This window comes from Rhyacophila brunnea, unplaced genomic scaffold (assembly GCF_057557595.1).
Source record: "Rhyacophila brunnea isolate RB1 unplaced genomic scaffold, BYU_Rbru_1.0 scaffold_149, whole genome shotgun sequence".
NCBI lineage: Eukaryota > Metazoa > Arthropoda > Insecta > Trichoptera > Rhyacophilidae > Rhyacophila > Rhyacophila brunnea.
Window position 1 is genome coordinate 382,354 of NW_028232805.1, and position 19,636 is coordinate 401,989.

A 19,636-nucleotide genomic window follows, 5' to 3' on the forward strand; every position below is an offset into this window, starting at 1 on the left:
CTCTTAACAAAAAAAAGATTGATCCGATTTCACCGAGATATTCGGCAGTGCAGGCGATTGATTGTGTTGAATGCCAGATGTTTGAAAATGATGGCACGAACACAAATATTGGGGTTAATGAGTTACTAACACTACAATTAGAACAATGTATGCTGATAGGGGATTCAATAAGAAATATTCCTTTGCATAAGAAGAATCTCGATTTGGGAACAAAGGAGATCTTTTTATCGAATTTGGTTTTGGTTTCTCAGGAAGATGCACAGATTTTGGAGGTTAATGAGGAATTTACATTGATGAATTGGGGAAATGCAATTGTTAAGGAGAAGATAGAGGAGAAAGGTATTGTTAAGACAATGAGATTTCTGCTAAATTTGAATGGTGACTATAAAACCACTAAAAACAAAATAACCTGGATTTCCAAGAAGGGCTCCTCTTTTGTGAAGTTTTATGAATATGGAAACCTACAGAATGAATCAGCTAGTGAAGATTTAGTAGAAAAATTTAATAAGGAATCCAAGAAGGAGGAATGGTGGATTGCAGAAGGTGCTATTTCCAGGACAAAGGTGAATGATTTTGTTCAGATTGAACGAATCGGGTTTTTCAGATGCGATAAATTGATGGAATTTAATTTGATTCCGTTTACTAAACAGAAGAGGAAGATTTAGCAATAAATTTAGTAGTAGTACCAAAGTATTCTATAAAAGTAAACTATGCACCTCATGTATGTTCAATAGCATTTTTTAATCATTCTCAATTGCTCCTAGAGCATATTTTGTTATAGTTCTTTTACCCTTATGGTTGAGTTATCTTTTAAAGAATTCTTTACAGTAGAATCCTCAAAACTAAATCCCTTGAATGTGAAATTGGTGAATGACAAGTTTGTAAATGAAGTGAATATTTTTGCTGGAAAGTACTCTTTTGCCACTTTTAATACAGCTGTTTATCCGGAATTCTCTTTAATTAAACAGGACAGTGAAATAATAAAAATAAATGGAAAAATAGACAGAATATTTGAAAGGGAAGGAATAATTACTCTTCAAAGTCGTGAAGACAATAAATGTAATGTATTCTCAAGGGGAAAGGATGGCGTTTACGAGAGCAATGATTTAAGTAGTGGAAAGAACAGCAAATTAAATGATTGGGATTCTAAGGAAAGTGGAATTAATTGTTTTTATCTTGAAGGTCAAACAGTAGAAATCATAAATGGTTTTTTTGAAATATCCGATAATTTTCACAATACGTATAAGCTTTCAGATCCATTTCATATTCATAGGGATGGGTATTTTGTTTGTTCTGTCAAAAATATTATAATTATTGGAAATAATAAATCAGATGAGCTAGTTTATGTAAAAAACGGTAAGCGTATTGAGATGGAAGAAGAAGACATGTTGGCTCCTAGGGTGGATGAAGAATGCGTCTCTGTGAATATAGAGGATATCAAATATTGTAATGGCTATATAATAGTAAATGATGTGAGTGAGACGGCATTTTTTAAAATAGAAATAGATAATGTAGTAGTTTCAGAAGAGAATTACAACTACAGAGTTGTCGAATACAAATACGATGGATCAGTACTTAGGATCTTGGACGAAAATAGAGAAGCATCTAATGTTGCTGACAGTCCTAGCCTGGAAAATGATACAATATCGGATAATCTATCTGGAAAGAATAAAGATTTCAAGGAATCTCAACCCTTACTTAAAAGTAATACTTTTGGTGGGAGCCATAACTTATTGAACAATAAGAAGAGCTTTAATGATGAATCTGGTATTCCATCAGGGACAGTTATTAGCAACCTATTTAATGGTTCTAGCACGACTATAGGCAATAAGGGCCTATTTGGAAACTCATCCTTCACAACCAAGACTAATGCCTCAGACATCTTTAGAAATATAGTCACACATAGCTCGTCAAGCAATAGCTTATTTGAAAAAGACAAAACTCTATCCGAAAAGAGATCATCAGAGATAGATGAACTAGCATCTCATCTCACAATATCGCCGAAAGGTGGTATGAATAAAGATGGTTTCTCCAACTCGACATCCGAATTCTTCCATGTTAAAAACAAGGAAAATGAGATAAGCAAGGCTCCAGAGAATATAACTGCCGATAAAGGTGTAAAAAATCCCCAGACAATGGTTTTCCAATCTGAAGAAGACAAGCTTAAGTTTTATGAGGATGAATTGAATAAGCAAATCTTAAATGTGTGCTCCAATTTCCCAATATTTGATGAATTTGATACGATAGATGATTTGATATTTGTAGAGTCTAAATTTAATTTGGACCATCTTTATAATCTGATTTTCAATAGAAGTGTAAAGTATGAAAACAAACTCAGCTCAATGATCCAGCAGATTGAAAATTATTCGAAAATTGAAAAGATTAACATTGAGGAAGGTATAAGATATATCGATGGCAAAATAGCATCAAAGCGTTCCAAGATTCCAATTCACTATTCGAAGCCTATGGTTGGTGGTACTATAAAAATGGATATAGAAAGGGACATTGGTGATATAATAGAGGGAGTTAAAGCCATAGATGTTAAACAGCATTCAATGGTTACGAGCTCAGTTACAATGGATAGAAAATACAAAACCAGCAATATGATTCAAAATGCCTCTTCAGAATTAACTCAAATTGAAAATACACCTGTTTTAGCCAATATATCAAATCCAATAAGCCACCCTCCGAAAAGTGAATTGCTTCAATCGAAGCTCGAAAGCAGTAACAATGATAAAGATCGAGCTTCAATCGAACATACCGAGAGCAATGAAATGAGTCAAATATTTGGTCAATCAGTTTCAAATCCCGACATTGAATTCAGTGGTTTCCAAAATATTTTCAGGACTAACCTGCCTAATCCTACATCAAGCAACAATTTACAATCACAAATCAGTACGTTGAGTAATACCAATAATAATGACTCTAAGCAAAACAATACCAATACAGCACCTACAGGTGGCAGTGCATTTAGTAGATTAGCTGGGAGTAGAAGAATGTTTAATTAAACTATTTAATAACTGGTTTTTGTTTCAATTAATTCTTTGCAAATGTTGTTGAGGTTGAAATCCCATTATTTGTATGATGATACTATAGAAAACTATCATACATGACAAATAGGGAGCTACAATGACAGATAATACATATGCTTATAAGAACTACTATCTAGTGATTCATAATAAATTTGACAAAATCCTACAACCACATAGGTGTCTTCGTGATTTTATATGGAATTAATATGTAGCATCAATATGGATGGTACAAGAAAACAACCTATGGGTTCCCTAGTATTTACATTTCCATAAAATAACTCTCTACATCGATATTTCAAAATTTGGGATATTTTCATTACCGCCAATGGTTCATCTAAAGTTTTCAAATACAGAAACGTCCGACATTAAAAAGTTAAATGATCTTTCAAGAGAAATGGGCTTGGACTTTAATGAGGAGGCAATTGAAATTATGATTAGAATGCTCGAGGAGGGAGCAGATCCAGAAAGTTTGGTTCAGCTGTTAGAACAGTCTAAAACTGAGATAAATAGTATGGACTCAAATAAACGATAGTAAAGTATTCATTAGATATTAAATTATGCCATTTATTTGTTCTTGCTTAGAAGTATGTAGTTTAAATAGTTAACATATTATTTCAAAGATAGAAGGACATAATAGACGAACGCTCTATTTAGATCCGTAGTTTTAGTTTAATTAATAAACATATTGAATGTTTGTTGGTATTTACCCTAAATGAGAAATTGTTTAAGTAATTGTGTTGTTCCGATTCACTATGATTTAAAAATAACAGTCAATGAGGAGGATTTTTCCGGCATGGCAATTATTACAGCACATACGAATATTAAGTCTGCCAGTCCTTCTGTGGCTTCGGGCTCAAATGAGTCTATTTCATATCTTGAAATAAATAATAATGGACTAAATCTGGAAAAGACAGAAGTTTATAGAATGACCTCCAAGGTATATTGCCAGTACCAGGAAGTTATTGATAATGCTATGGATTCTTGTGAGAAACTATTTGAAAAATTCTCCACATTGTGCCCACTACCAAACTTGGCTGTAGGTTTTACAGAATCGAATGAATTTGTTAAAATTGTCCTTTCTGAGGAGGTCTCTGGATATTTTTTAATTAAAATACAATTTAACGGAAAATATGGTGGTTTAGATGGCTTCTACAAGAGCAAGTACCATGAAACAAACTTATTCACTACAAAATTTGAGCCTACATTTGCTAGAAAGGCATTTCCGTGCTTTGACCAGCCAAATTTAAAAGCAACTTTTTCCATAGAATTGGATGTTCCAAAAGAATATATGGCATTGAGCAATAGCTCTGTAAAATGCATTTCAGAGGTCGGTAACAATAGGAAACTGTATAAATTCCACAAAACACCCAGAATGTCAACCTATATTGTAGCATATATTGTGGGAAAATTAGATTATATTGAAGATCTTTCGTGCAATAATCTCCCAATAAGAATATATGCTCATCCAGACGAGGTTGAATGGGGTCGATTAGCACTAAGCTGTGCAGTAAACTCCCTCCAATATTTTGAAGGGTATTTTGGAGTAAAATATCCCCTTCCAAAACTAGATTTGGTAGCAATACCTTCATTTGCTGGGGTGCCATGGAAAACTGGGGATTAATTACATTTAGAAAGACATCTCTCCTATTTAATCGATTATCCTCATCCGAAAGATCAAAGTTACAGATAGGAACTACTGTTTGCCATGAAATTGCTCATATGTGGTTTGGGAATTTAGTTACTATGAACTGGTGGAATGACTTGTGGCTAAATGAGGGGTTTGCAACATGGGCTGCATCTGCAGCACTTGACAATATTAATACAATCGATTGTGATATTTGGACCAGCTTTGTTGCAGATACTATGGAAACAGGGATTGAGTATGATTCTACATCATCAACTCATAAAATTGCAGTAGAGGTTAGTGATCCGGATGAAATCGGCACAATATTTGATGCCATATCATATTGTAAGGGTGCATCAATAATTAGAATGATGGAAGATTTTATTTCTCCTGAGATATTTCGAGATGGGTTGCGTATATATATGAACAATAACTTATACAACAACACAGAAACATCGGATTTGTGGAAGTCTCTCAACTTTGCATACCAGAACTCAGGAAAAATAATGGCAGGCTGTGGTTCAACAAATAACCTGGAATGTACAACCAACTCTAAGCTAACAGTAAAGAGTTCAATTTCATCAATAATTGACCCGTGGATCACCACGGAAGGATTTCCTTTTGTTTGTGTTGACGAACAAGGTGATGAATTGGTTCTTTCACAGAATAGATTTTGTTATCCACACAACAATAAAGATTACTCTAATATGAGTCAGTGCTGGCCAATTCCCCTAAAGATAAGATGTATTTCCAACAACAATGAGAATTCCCCTATGAAGGATGACATTCTAGAAACTATTCTTTTCCAAGAAAGCACGATGCGCATTAAGAAAAGATCCAATCTTTATAAGCTAAATGACAATTCATCTGGGTTTTATAGGGTCAAGTATCCTTCTATAGTTTTGGATCGGTTGATGAAATCCAATATTTCAGACATAAACCGTCTCAATTTAATGAATGATGCATTTGTATTTGGAGTATCTCTGCAGTCTGCATTCCCAATCCAACGCTATTCCATACTAGCCAGTAATACATCCAACAAGGAGATATTCTCTAGCATCATATATCATCTAAATAGTTTAAGGAGTATCTTTTTTGACAATACTAGCAAACTAAACCAAATTACAGAGATAATGAAATCAATACTTTCTCCATATGTGGAGTCAATTGATTTAAATAGCCCAGGAACTTGTGGAAACGAAATGATAAGGAATAGTCTGGCTTTGTCCAATGCTGTTGAACTAGGAATGCTCAGAATAGATTCGTTTGATATTCATCCTGAATTCAAAAGGATTTATTTTATAAGTAATGCTGATGAGAAGTTTGAAGAGATCAAGCAATTCTATATAGATAGTAAGTTGCCAGGACTTAAGGAATATGCGCTTGTTGCATTGGGAAAGGTGAAATCCAAGAGTAATATCCATAGACTTCTTGAGGACTTTTATTTTATTGCCCCACATGATATTATTTACGTGTTTTTTGGCCTTTCCACCAATTTAATATTTAGGAATGAAATTGTGGATTTTTTCATCGGCAATTTTTCATTCATTAGAACTCATATTGGAAAGGCAAAGTTGGTGAGAATTGCAATTTCAAAGATATTAAGCCTAACTGTATGCGAGTCCTTAAGAGAAAAGGTGAATGGTTTCCTGGACAAATTCCAAGAAGATGGTGAAATAAAAGGTGCTATCAGGAAGTGTAGAGATGTTCTATACTATAGATATGCTTTGACCAATCATTATGATAGCAGTACAGATTTATAATAAATACTCTCATAATTACTAGTGATATTGAGTTTGTTTTTAACTAAGATCATTCACATGGCTAGACAGCTGAAATTTCACCCTCTTTACTGATACTTGTGGTAATAAACGTTGGGTTAATATTGGTAATTAAAGAATATCATATTTAATATACACCTGAATCAGCTTAATTATACACTTTCTTGTTGTCGAAATCTTCAAAAGTCTCCTTTCAGTAGGCATTTTTAGATATTTAATCTCCTTAACTTATTTTTGTTATATTTACCCCGAATGATATTTTTCAAACAATTTACAGACGAGGAAATAAATAACCTAAAAACTCACGAATACAATGTATTAGATCAATCTATTTTGTCCATATATCTATATCGCCCACTGTGGAAATATGTACAAGCACTTGTTCCAGAAAAAGTAAAGCCAAATCATATTACACTTGTAGGCTTATGCTCTATGCTTTTCAGCGGATTTTTGACATTTTACTTTGATCCGACACTTCAGAACCGACCAACAGTTTTACCACTTTGCAATGGAATTTGCTTGTTCATATATTGGCTGGCAGATGGAATTGATGGATTTCATGCCAGAAAAACAAATCAATCGAGTGTGCTAGGGCAGATTATGGACCACGGGTGCGATTCGATTTCTGCAATGATAATAGTTTTGGCCATAGCATCATCTCTTGGGCTAGGATTGACCTTATTTACATTTTCAGCGTTGACGTGTGTGATGTTTGGATTTTTTAGTGCCCAAATACTAGAGAGTTTTTCGGGACAAATGACATTTGGCAAAATAACTGCAGCCTCCGAAGGATTAACCATGGCTTTCTTCCTGCATTTGCTATCTTTCTGTGTGCCTTCGATTAAGGGAATTCCCAATTTGAAAATTGGAGATTTTGAGATTACTTCAGAATATTATTCGTATGTAGTTTGGGCTGGAATATTAGGGTTGATTATGGATACATGCTTTAAGTGTAAAAAGTATTTAAAGTCCAAAGACCACATCATCTTATTTTCACAAATGATGGCCAGTATTATTTCGTGTTTATCGCTGCTATTTATGATAAATTTTTTCAATGATTATTCAGACCCTGAAAGATGTTGGATTTATCTTGTAGTCTGTAGTAATGTACTTACGAACATTTACATTGAACAAATTCTTGGATACTTGGCTAAAACGAGGATTAATTTTAATGTGACATTTTCAGGATTAGTTGTACAGATTTTGATATTATTTGCTATCTTTGGAAAGGCTGGGCTACATGCTTTATTGTCACTTATGGCCATATCTACCTTGCTGTTTTTGGTTAGATCTGCCTCTATTATAAACCAAATCAGTAAGCATACGGGGGTTTGCTTCGTTTAAATATTCAAATAAAATATTATTTAATTTGTGTGGTGGTATTAAAATATAGGAATGGATATTTTAAAAGTGTTTGGACACTGTTAGGTTTACTTTATCCAATAAAAATGTAGATTAGTATTGTAAATACATAGTCATTTGTAAAATATTTTGGTATTTGCAGCATTTTTGTTAAAAAATATTCAAGTATTTTACCCTTGATGCCTCCTCATATTCAACAACTGGTTAGTGAACAAAATCATTCTGCAATTTTACAGCTTGAGTCACCAGAGTTCGATGACTACAAAGTTATTTCTGCTATTCACCTAAACAAATGGGAGGAAGCCATGGGGTTTGCAAAACCCAACTCTTACGAATTGGCATATATCCATTATAAATTAAATAAGCCAAAAAAGGCCTTAAAAATACTTCGAAAATTGACATCAAAGGCGGCAGATGTTTTATCATCCCAGTGTCTTTATAGAATGCAATACTATGAAGATGCATACAATGTGCTAAAAAAACATGGATCACATGATGAATATGCGGTAAACCTAAATGCTTTCTATGCCCTGAATAGTTTGAACTCAAAAAACATCTTAAAACCTTCTCTTTTTGCTACACGTGAAAATGGCAAAATAGAAGATGCTGTTGAATATAAGTATTCAATCCTTGAATGCAAAATGGAGGCTGAATTCAATGCAAGCATCTCCAAAATTGAAGATGAACTCGATTATATTGAGGAACTAAGGAGATTAGATAACAAGTTCAATATAGATAATAGCATTATCAGAAAGCAGTTGTGTAATCTAAACAACGAGGGTATGGGCAAGCTGACAAAATCAGAAAACCATGTGCACCAATTTAACACCATTGATGGATACAAACTTCCCGATCCAATCCACTTCCATCTCAACTTCGTTTCGAGCAATTCAGAATTCGCTAAATTTCCATGTAAAGGCAACCTTAATATTAAGCATACAAGAATATCACCTAGCTCTAACAAATTAAGGCTCTTAAAATGTCTTATGTCCATTACAACATCCCCTAAAGATAAATCAAAAGTGTTGGTGAAAAAAATCTCAAAGCACTTGATAAACTCTCCCGAAAAACAAATTCTTGAGCTCTTAATTTCAGACTGCAGGGATTTGGAGTTTCAAAATGCTGCTATGAATCTTATTTTTGAAATGAATGAATAAAATTACCTACATTTGAAACTACACTTTTTTCATAAAATTTTCCCCTCTAATCTTCCCCGGTCGTTAGTACAAGCACCTGAGTTTTACTGGTTTCTTCCATGGCCGGAACTAGGGGATTCAAATAATTTTGGGACCAACGGTTCGACCGTTTTTAATCTAATGTTGCTTCTATATTTAGATATTATTTTATGTTTAAACTTTATTTTAGTCTTTTCTATGCCTGAATTAGTTTATGTATAAAAAAACAAACAAACTCAATAAATTCAGTGAAAAAATAAAGAAACACAATAATAGTTCCAATCTTCAACACTGTAGGCCCATGAGACAGCGGTTGACTGAGAATGGACAATCTATTAATGAGTTGGTGGAAGATGGAAACGAAACAATTTCATGGGCAGAAAGAGTTCTTATAAAAACAAAAATTGAAGATTACATTCAGCATCCATCATTAAAAAACCTTGAGATAGTCTTGTCTAAGGACCATCTTCATATTTCCAGAATTCTTTTTGAGAATGTTTTTAATTCAAATCAAATAAGAGTTTTGGTAGAGAGCATATCAAAAGTATCCATTAACAAGTATCTATTGTATATTTGTTCCAAATTTTTTGATGGTATTCTGAATTTGCTGGTTGCTAAACACTCTCCATCCGAAATAATTCGGCTGATATCTGGTGATTTCCACAGTCACAAACTTACAACAAGCATTGGAAAAATCATCGGAATGACAGCTCAAAAAACACCATTTGAGAATATTGTTCCATATCTGAAGGAATTATGTTTTTCAAAGAATCTCAACTTCAATTTTATTTTCTGTAAAGCAGTTTATTTTTATTTTTTAAGTATTTCCAAAAATGAAGAATCAAGGAATGATCTCTTGGTCATTCAGAATCAAATAAAGAGCTATACGCTGGGTGGTAACAAGTTAAATGCTGATGTTCTAGCAGAAGATGCAAGTAGGAAAAACACCACCATGAATGGCAGTATTGCACTCATCGATAGAATTTTTTATGTGAATCAGCTATTTAGGCTTATAGAAAACAAACCACTAACCCAAGAGGTTTGTAATTCTTTATGCTATATCCCAGATCTAGACAAAATTCCAGTTCCTGGAATCAATGTTTATAACCACCTAAGAAGTAGTATGCAAAAAACCAATCAAATCTGTTTCTTGAAAGTGATTTCTACATTGGGTGGAAGAGAAACTGATACCTTTGAAATTTTAATGAACTTTCCGTTCTCTATAGAAACTATCAAAATTTTCCACAGGATATTTAGAGCATTGCTAATCCAAGAAAGCACGCCAGTAACAGATGTGGAAATGTGCAGTATCCCAGGTATAGAAACTTCAGAGTTTGAGAAGGAAAATCTTATCAATATAGATATCCATTTTCAATCAAACACTCCCTTATTAGGTTCGACACAAAATTCCAAAGTGATGGAATACTTCGAATCAATTTTAGAAGATGTTTTTAACCTGGCCAATCTCAAAAACTCCGAAGTTGCAATAATTCGCGAGTTGTGTGAAAGCCTTTATACCCCGAAACTGATTGATTTCTTTGGAAGGGGAGTGCATATTCTCACTCCAGTATTCTGTAAGTTGAAACATATCTGTTTTCAAGAATATCAGGAGGATGATTTCATCCGATGCTTAGCTAAAGAGATACATAATGGAAATGATTTAATCATCAAGAATTTATCCAAATTAGTTATTCATCTCAATCAAGATAACAGACAAAAAATTGTAAAAATGTCCTTTGAAGGTACTTCTACAGATTTAAATTCATTATACTATAGGGCACTTGAACAGGTTATTGGCTTTTCGGACCAGAAAATGTACATTTCTACAGTTCTATCACAAAGAATTGCTACCATTAAGTATTTGCCCATTTGTTTAAGAATCTTATTGAAAATTCATCAAGGTATGCAACTGTTTGACAGCAACATTATGGACGCACTAATGGATATAATTTATACGGATATTTCTGATTACGAATGTATTTGCGAAATTTCTAATATTCTATGCATATTAATACCACAAGATAAAAAGTTCTCTCATAAAACAGGCAAGGAAATCTACAAAAGACTTAATAAATTCCTGAAAGCATTCAATACAGATCTTACGGAGTCATTGATTAGTTTGTTCGTTATAATTTCAAGGCAACTTGGAACTATTGAATTTATTAATTTTAAGACTATTGAGGATGGGAGTCGATGCTTTCGAACAAATAACTGCAGTCTTTTTGCAAAAATTTATGATTCATTTCAAAATGATGCAATCGAGGTGTTCCAGAGAGAATGGAATTCAAACGCTGAAAACAGACATTTTATATTAAAATGTCTAGCCTTGTCGGATAGAATCGGATATTTACCAACTATCGAATTTATTGAAAATGGAGTTCTATCGGATGATACTCATATTCGCCAGGTTGGATTTGACCTGGCTATTAAATTCTTAGGTATTGCAAACTGTCCTAAAGTTTATCTCCACATCCTCAATCTAACTTGGTATTTTATATTGGACAAAACCGTTGATGATAAATTCCTTACACTGGTCAGAATGATTATGGAGGTTTTGGATAAGAATATATTTATAGGATATCTCTTGCCTGGACTGCTTCATCACTCCAAAAGGGTTCAGACTCGGTATAGATCTGTTTTAGATATTCTCATAGATATTCATCCTAACTATGATTTGTCCAAGGAAATTAGGCAACTGTACTAATAGTATTTTGTAATGTACACAAGATCGTTTTTATGAATATACTTCCTCCATTTACCATCTTCTCCCGCAATTTTAAGATGCGAAAGGTGTACTAAAATCACTGTTTCTGGAATGGTGTAGAACAAGGGAAAGACCACTGGTTTATATCAATTTACAGCCTGAAATTATGAGTAGATGTGTTACTTTTAAAGTACTAAATGTCCATGGATATTCCATTTTAGTAAATTTTTATTTCCTGTTTTAGTAAATTGATATAAAATTTTAGTAAACCAATATAAATGTTTTGATAAAGCTCCCCACCCTTATGAGTCTGCTGCAACACCACTTAGATAAAGGATATGAGTTTTTTTGCTCGATATGGGGGGAGATCGTCCATGATTATAACAATGGAGTCGTTGTATTTCTTACTTTAAAGCTGGGACTGTTGTTTCTGGTTCAACTAATAAGCTTTCTAATAATTTATTATTATATAAGTACTTATAATGAGCAAAAATCTGATAAACCCATACAGTGTTGTAACTTGGGTATTTGCATCATCGAATCGATTGCTGTCTTCTATGCTTTCCCCCATGTCTTGTCGATTATTTCTATTATGTCACTTTTATGGATCTTCAGGCTTTCTATAGTCTATTCGATAACCCACACTTCAGAAGAAACTTTAGGTTTCTTAAGTATTTTCCTGCATCTTTACACAACTTTTGTATGCATTTTCAGTAATAAATGTAGGTGTATAGGCCCTCATACTATTGGATGTACTCATTATTATCCAGGTCGCTATAGACGTAGATATAATTGTGGATATTCGGTTTATGGATCTTATCCCTACGGGGGGTATTATTGTCTATAGTTTTGATGGCTTTACGATGATATAAAGTATATTACAGGAGAATAAAATTATTATACTTATTTATTTCATCTTATTTTGACTCTGTTGTAGATTAACATCCTAAGTAACAAATATTTGTTGAGATATGGATGATGAATCTATTAGAATGCTTTTTTAGTTTACCACTAGGCTATATCTGATGATATCTCGAAAATCATTCGGCCCAGCTATTTATGGTGGCTTTATCGGTACTCTATTTGATTAATAAGTATCAATCAATATTCAATCATCATATTTAGAATCCATTAATAAACTGTAGTATGCCAATCACACGGGTGATAATACCATTTAAAGTACCATATCAGCATAAATTTTTCAATATTGACTTAGTTAAGTTTCAAATTCTTTTATTAATTGTTGGAGAACAAAAGTATCGGGGTATCCATTTGTGATCACGCTTCATAGAGTAATGGGATATTAACGTTCTGCATCATAGACTCTGCGCTCAATATCTTTTCCAGGTATCATTAAAGTTGACTTTTTATCAATTTTAACAAATTTTTTAAATATTCTTAACGAATTGGTTTCTGAAGAGATTGGGATATCAAGCTTCTTTTTATATAGATTCTCTGTAAAACCATATGGTAATGTTGATAAGACCTTTTGATCCACTTCTATATGCTCATTGATAATCACATGCGATTTGGAGAAATCAGCCCTATCTTCGGCCCTTATACCTTCTTTGGTCTCAATAATGGTGTTGAACTTAGTCTTCTTGATTTTTAAACCTTCACCACCCCAATAACCCCAGCCTGGTAAAACAGTTTCATTGATTTTCGGGGCATCACTACATACTATCTCTTCCTTTTCTTTGACAAATTCATCAATACTTTCTTTATCATTGACAATGCCATTCAACTCGGCAATATCAAACTGATTTACCTCAAAGGCATTCCTAACTAGTTCTTGCAGATCTGTCAGTTTACAATTTTCAATTGTAACCAATGGATTTATAATAAATTCTTTATCAAAGATGCTGTTATCTGTATCAATCTTGTCATTGGAGACGTCATCATTGCTCCCACTGCTTATACCATCGCTTTCATCCTCAATCTTCTGCAATAAAAGCAATTCACTCTTTTTTTTCTCTTTTTTAAGATTTTTCCTAAAATTTTTACTTTTAATTCTATTGATCCTCTGCATTTTCTTGTCAAATTCTAATTTTATCCTTCTTTTAATGATCTCTTCTCTTTTACTTTTCAAAACATCTTCAATCGCGGTTTTCAAAGAGCCATTTGGAATATTTTCGTAAAAAGTATTTTTCTTTTTTGGCTTGGGTTGGCTTGTTAACAAATCATCGATTTCTTCCTTCAACAAATCCAAAGCATCTTCATTTTTCATGCCTACAGTGATACTATCTGTGGCTATATTCTCGCCTTCCAAATTGATCAAGTCCTTTAAAGTAACTACCATTCTCTGGGCTAAAAATTTCAAGAGATTGCCATATAATATCATCCACTATTGGCAAGAAATAAAAATAAGAGGTTCCCTTCTATACAACAACATATAAATACATGTTTTGGCACATATATCGGTTGGTTGGCTATTTTTCCAAAAATATAAAATACTACAGTGGTATCATGCTTAAATTGATACTACTCCAACAATATTCTACAACATTGATCAACCAAGTCTATTTGTTGTGATAAATAGATAATATTCAGTCAAAGACCAATCTGCTCGTTAGTCTGGAATTTTTAGCTTATCATCCAGCTTGACTTCATGCCAGACTGAAGTCACACCATTTATGATTCTATTTCACCAGAATAGCCATGCTCTTTATATAAACACTAGTTGTTAAAAATTCAATATGGCTTCATCAGCCCCTTAATGCAATTTTAAGCTCCTTTAAAAACTACCCATTAAGATGCCATGCATAAACAATTGCCCAAAATCAAACAGCTTGTACAAAATTGACCATTTTGGTTCAACACTAAGCGGCATCCGCTGTAATCGGAAAACAAAATCCAAAAGTATGTCAAATTTGAAAAAGAAGGTTGAATACATCAAAATCAAACGAGTTTATAACGAATATGACAGCACCAACGGTTTTGGAGCACATGACTTGGATGAGAGCTATAATTCCACCAAGCTCCAAAGATTAATGAAAAATCGAAACTCCAAAGACCATAATGATTTGGACGGCACTAATCAAACCCATACTGCAACGTGCTTGTCTGTTGTTAAATATTTATTTTGTATTCAATAAAATATATCCTCTTATTTATATGCTTAATATATTATCCTATATTTCCAGTTTTTAATTGGTTGCTGGAGAAACTGAAATACATCAAAGTGATAATGAGATTTCAAAGCTTCGAAGTACTTTTTCATAAATGATCCAGTTAGCCTGGATTATAATTTTAACCCCTCTTCATGACTGCTGATTGCTCAATTATGACTGAGAAGGAGAAGGAATATGTCTCGTATTGCCTAAAACGTAGTTTTCATAAAACAGATATCGATTACAATCTTATTTTTAAGAGTGAGAAGATTGATTTTACAATCAATGACACCAAAAAAGAGAAAAGCATTGTATTTGCCAAGCAGGCTAAGAGATCTAAAAAGTGGCTTCGACCATCTGCAAATACCACAAGTGATTTCCTGAGGGTAGAAATGCAGATAAGTGAACTAAATGATACTTTGTGCCTTTTGAGACATACAAATTTAGAATCTTCATTGAGAGATGATCTTATCAACGACCTTGTTGGGTTTACCACCAGTAATGGTGAAGAGCTGGTTGTATGCAAGAAATTTTATAAGTTTTTGGAAGAGTTGATGAGGTATGTTAAGACTGAGCAGAATAAGAGTCTAGATTGCATCTTTCAGGTGCTTTTAACACACTTTCAAATTGTGAATCCCAAGTTGCTTTACGAGTTTTTGGACAGAAATATGGAGTTTATCTCGATTGATCCTTCTTTATGTATTCCATCAATGTTTCATTTCCCATCAGGGATCATCCTAGCAACATTCATTCTACTGAAAGATCAGTCGAAAGTTGGGCAAATTTCCGAAAGGTTTTTGAATGGGGAAGTCACAGATTGTGAGTATTTAAAAGCCTTTGTATTATTACTTTGTAAGCTTAATAAGCACAAAAAGAAACTGATTATGGATAAAGTTAATAAATAGCTGCAGTCTTAATATTGGTTTCAGATTTTAACTTCATAGTTGGTAGTTTTGTATATAACCCTGATGTCGACAGTTAGTTAAACATTTTCTTGAGGGTGTTTATTTTATGATTATTGGAGATCCCATATCTTTCTATACAGTTTCAAGCAACTGCATGCATATGCAGTTAGTACTCTTCAGTGTATTTATTTGATATAGAGATTACAGTGGTTCTTTACTGAAATAGATGTTAGATCTTCTATCATATGTAGTAGTTATTTTAAAAAAATCCCCCCATTCCAATGAAAGACAAATATTCCATTGCAGATTTTAACAAAATTACTCGAACAACAGTTGTTGCCAAGAAAGCACATGAGTTGATAAATAAGAATGGCTTTAAGTTTAAATATGGCCGATTTAGTGATGTAGAGCTTGCAACTATTAAAACTACTGTGAACGCATTTCTTAAGCACAACTCCAAAACAGAAGCAGACATACAATATTATTTTATGGACAGGAGCACCAGTGACTTTCCAATCAAAGAGCTGCTGAGTGATATTGTAGATGTCCTTAAAATTCGCACCTACAGATTTGTTTACCAGAGTATTGAAACGCTCTACCATCCATTCTCGACCAATCAAACGTTCTCTGAAGAGGATGACAAGCGATTAATGGAACTTGTTGAAAAGCATGGCCACTGTTGGAAAGATTTTGAATATGAGCTGGTAAAGCAGAGGGATGCAATGAGAATTCGATATAGGACATTGGTCGGAAATTCTAAGTCAATCAATTATGAGGGACTGAGAACCATAGTCAAGAGGCATATTGTTGATGGAAATTGTGATACTGAGATGCTGTCTAAACAGTATGGTGTATCACAAGCATTTCTTGTCAAGCGAATTAATGCATATCTAAAGGGGAAGGAGTTTGATTGCCAGAGGAATAATTTTGATGGTTCGAAGATGTGCATAGCCATTTTAGCATTTAACCATTTCTGTGGATTTGAGTTTTCGATTGAAAAAGTGTTTGGCTTGTTGGATACTGTGAATGAATTGAACTCATTATTTGTAGATGAAAATCGTGAAGATTCGGCTATGAAAGATACAGCAGATGAAAGTTTATTTGAAATTGGGGCAGAGTACCAATGTAAGCATCCGAAAGAGATGGGTTTGGATGAATTTAAAGGGTTCACAACAAGAGTAATACAACTTCTTGAACCGTCCAGGGGCATGGACTTGTCAGTAGAGGTTGATATAGGTGATATTTTTATTTATAACATATCTCAACTATTCAAGCTGGAATTTGAAGCCGTGAAAGCAAAAGTGTACATATTAAAATCAACACATGCATGGTCTACATTTGGAGATGTGCTAGATACAACGAAGAGACTTACGGAGGAGTTCTTAAGAAATACTTACAAAGATTTTAGTTGTCGACAGCATATTGACAAATTGAAAAGAACAATTGAATGTAAAGCATGAAATACTTGTCAGTCTTAAGATAAATTGCCCATGGCTCAAGGAATACATGCAATATGGTGGCTTATTAATTTATGAAAAACTCTCTTGAATAAATCTTTATTCAATAAATAACTAACTTATCTGTGATAATAGTATTTAATGTGGAATTTAACCACGATGGCCGAGTGGTCTAAGGCGGCGGACTTAAGATCCGTTACTCGAATGAGTGCGTGGGTTCGAACCCCACTCGTGGTATCAATCTTTTTGCCCCTTTTTCTATGAAATCGGCTTTCTATATATCCTGCAGCATTAATCGAGAAGAAAGAGCCTTCAAGGAATTCGTAGCCAAATGTTCACATCTGTTCAATGCTAGCATCCATCTGTCCTTGGATTCTAATTTTCAGAATCTATTGAGTTTAGAACTTGCATCATATAAGAATAAGATGTTCTTAGTGCTCGAGGAATACAAAAGTTTCATTATTGTGGAAAACCTTTCTGGGGCTTCTTCCGATGATATTCTACAAATGCTGCGGAAGTTGGACATTGGTTTTTCAAATATTCAAAGAATTCTTCCCTTGGAAATATACTTTGTTTTTGATACCAAGGTGATCACGAGCTATATCACCTCAAAACTAGCTTTTTTCGAGGACAAAAGCTATAAAATACTTTATGAAGGCCGATTGAATGATAACAAGGAACGGATATTTGCAACCATTATTCCTATAGTTGTATCGGTAAAGGGCTCCAAAGTTAACTTGACCAATCCAGATGTTTTAATAATAGTTCAGACATTTAAAAACAAAGTAGGAATGAATGTAACAATCAATGACTCCAGAAACTTCAATTTCCATAAAATAAATTAAAGTTAATCAGTAAGATTCGCCAGTGTTTTTATAACGGTATTGCAATATATTTAATGTAAATGAACTACTAAAATCGTAGACATTGTCCAAACATATGGGGTATTATCAAAGTTGCTTGAAAAATATGATTATCGGTTAATAAGATACAAAATAAGTTTGAGTAATTCTTACAGTTTATTATAGATTTTTTCGTATTCTATAATAATATAGGTATGCCAGGGTTATTAATGAGAACAATATTACCCAGCAGTTTTCCACAATAAAAACATATATTGTTGTTAAAATACCGGCAAAAAATGATGACTTTTCAGGGGCGGAGATCATTTTGTCTAGTGTCAGCTGTGCCTTGACCTTGTTTTGAGATAGGTTCATCGCAAGGTATACGGGCTTATGATCTGAGAAATTCACACCAGGCATAGAATTATATTCGATAAACTTCGGTGTTTTTAAAGAAGCAACAAAAATCCTATCACAGTGAGATGGAGTCCGCCTGCTGCTGTATTGATCCTTGCAAAACTTGTATGTCGGTGAAAAGTTTACTTGAGATTCCAGGAAGCAAGGAAATATCTCGAGGAAACTCTTACTCTGTGTATTACTAAATCTTCCGCCTTCCATATTCAGTCGGTCGTTTTTTGAATCAAAGCTATTCCTAAAATTCAAATCACCAGAAAGGATTATTGTGTGAAGTTGCTCAAAACTAACCCAATCCTTTAGATATGAGAAAATTTCTCCGATTTGTTGAACCCGACCATTATTATTCTCATCATGTGGAAGGAGATGTGCGTTGATATGCAAAATAGTGTTGTTGATTAAGGTTCCAATAAATCCCTTGTTAATAAAATGAAATGGGCCCTGCCCAATTCTGATGAATTTAATATTTAATGGAACTTTTGAAAAAACAGCTGTTTTTAGAGGGCCCATAGATTCTTCTGTACGATATTCTGTGATATTCGGATACTTTGGCGTATTCAGACATTCTTGTAACGAAAAGATTATCAGGTCATAATCCCTAATGTTTATGGCCATGTTGGTGAGTTGTGGGATTTTAACACTTCCATGTGTATTCCATGTAAATATAAACAAATCCATGGGGTCAATAACCGGAATATAGTTCATTCCACGAGCATATGATATCCAAATTTAATGAAAATACACCAGTTAATTTTATATGTATGTGCCATAAGCTTTCATTGGCAAAAGTGTCATCTTAGAGTGTACTTCAGAATCATTAGTTAGAAACTGAAATAGTACTATCTAAACTTTAGAATGGTGTTATTAACCTTCAACTTAAAATGAATGTGTAAATATTATAATTTTATAAAAGTTTTACTTTTTATTCCGGTTTTTTAGCCCCTTAATGGTTAATGCACAATCCAAAAAATTGACAAGTAAGACTTCTAAAAGAGTCCAGAGGAATGTACCAAAAAATAAGTTAAGTGCCTCTTCAAGTAAGATATTTTACACAAGGGAGAATATTAATGAAGAAATGCTGAAATATTTAGAAAATCCAAACGTAGATGAGTTGAGATGTATGATGGCATTTCTATTTAAGTTTTACAGAAGAGAGCCGGAAGAGCTCCTAGCCAAGATTAAAGTGCTGAATATGAAGACTAGTTTCAAGATGAATTTTCCACTGTCCTT

At 33.5% G+C, this 19,636-nt stretch overlaps 1 non-coding gene and 1 pseudogene across 1 annotated transcript; both read left to right on the top strand.

The window, feature by feature from the left end:
* LOC147075349 (uncharacterized) overlaps positions 1-19,636 on the top strand; it is a 248,195-nt pseudogene that overhangs the window by 29,616 nt on the left and 198,943 nt on the right.
* Positions 17,304-17,387, top strand: TRNAL-UAA (transfer RNA leucine (anticodon UAA)). Its single transcript has one exon. It is a non-coding gene; the product is annotated as a tRNA-Leu (tRNA).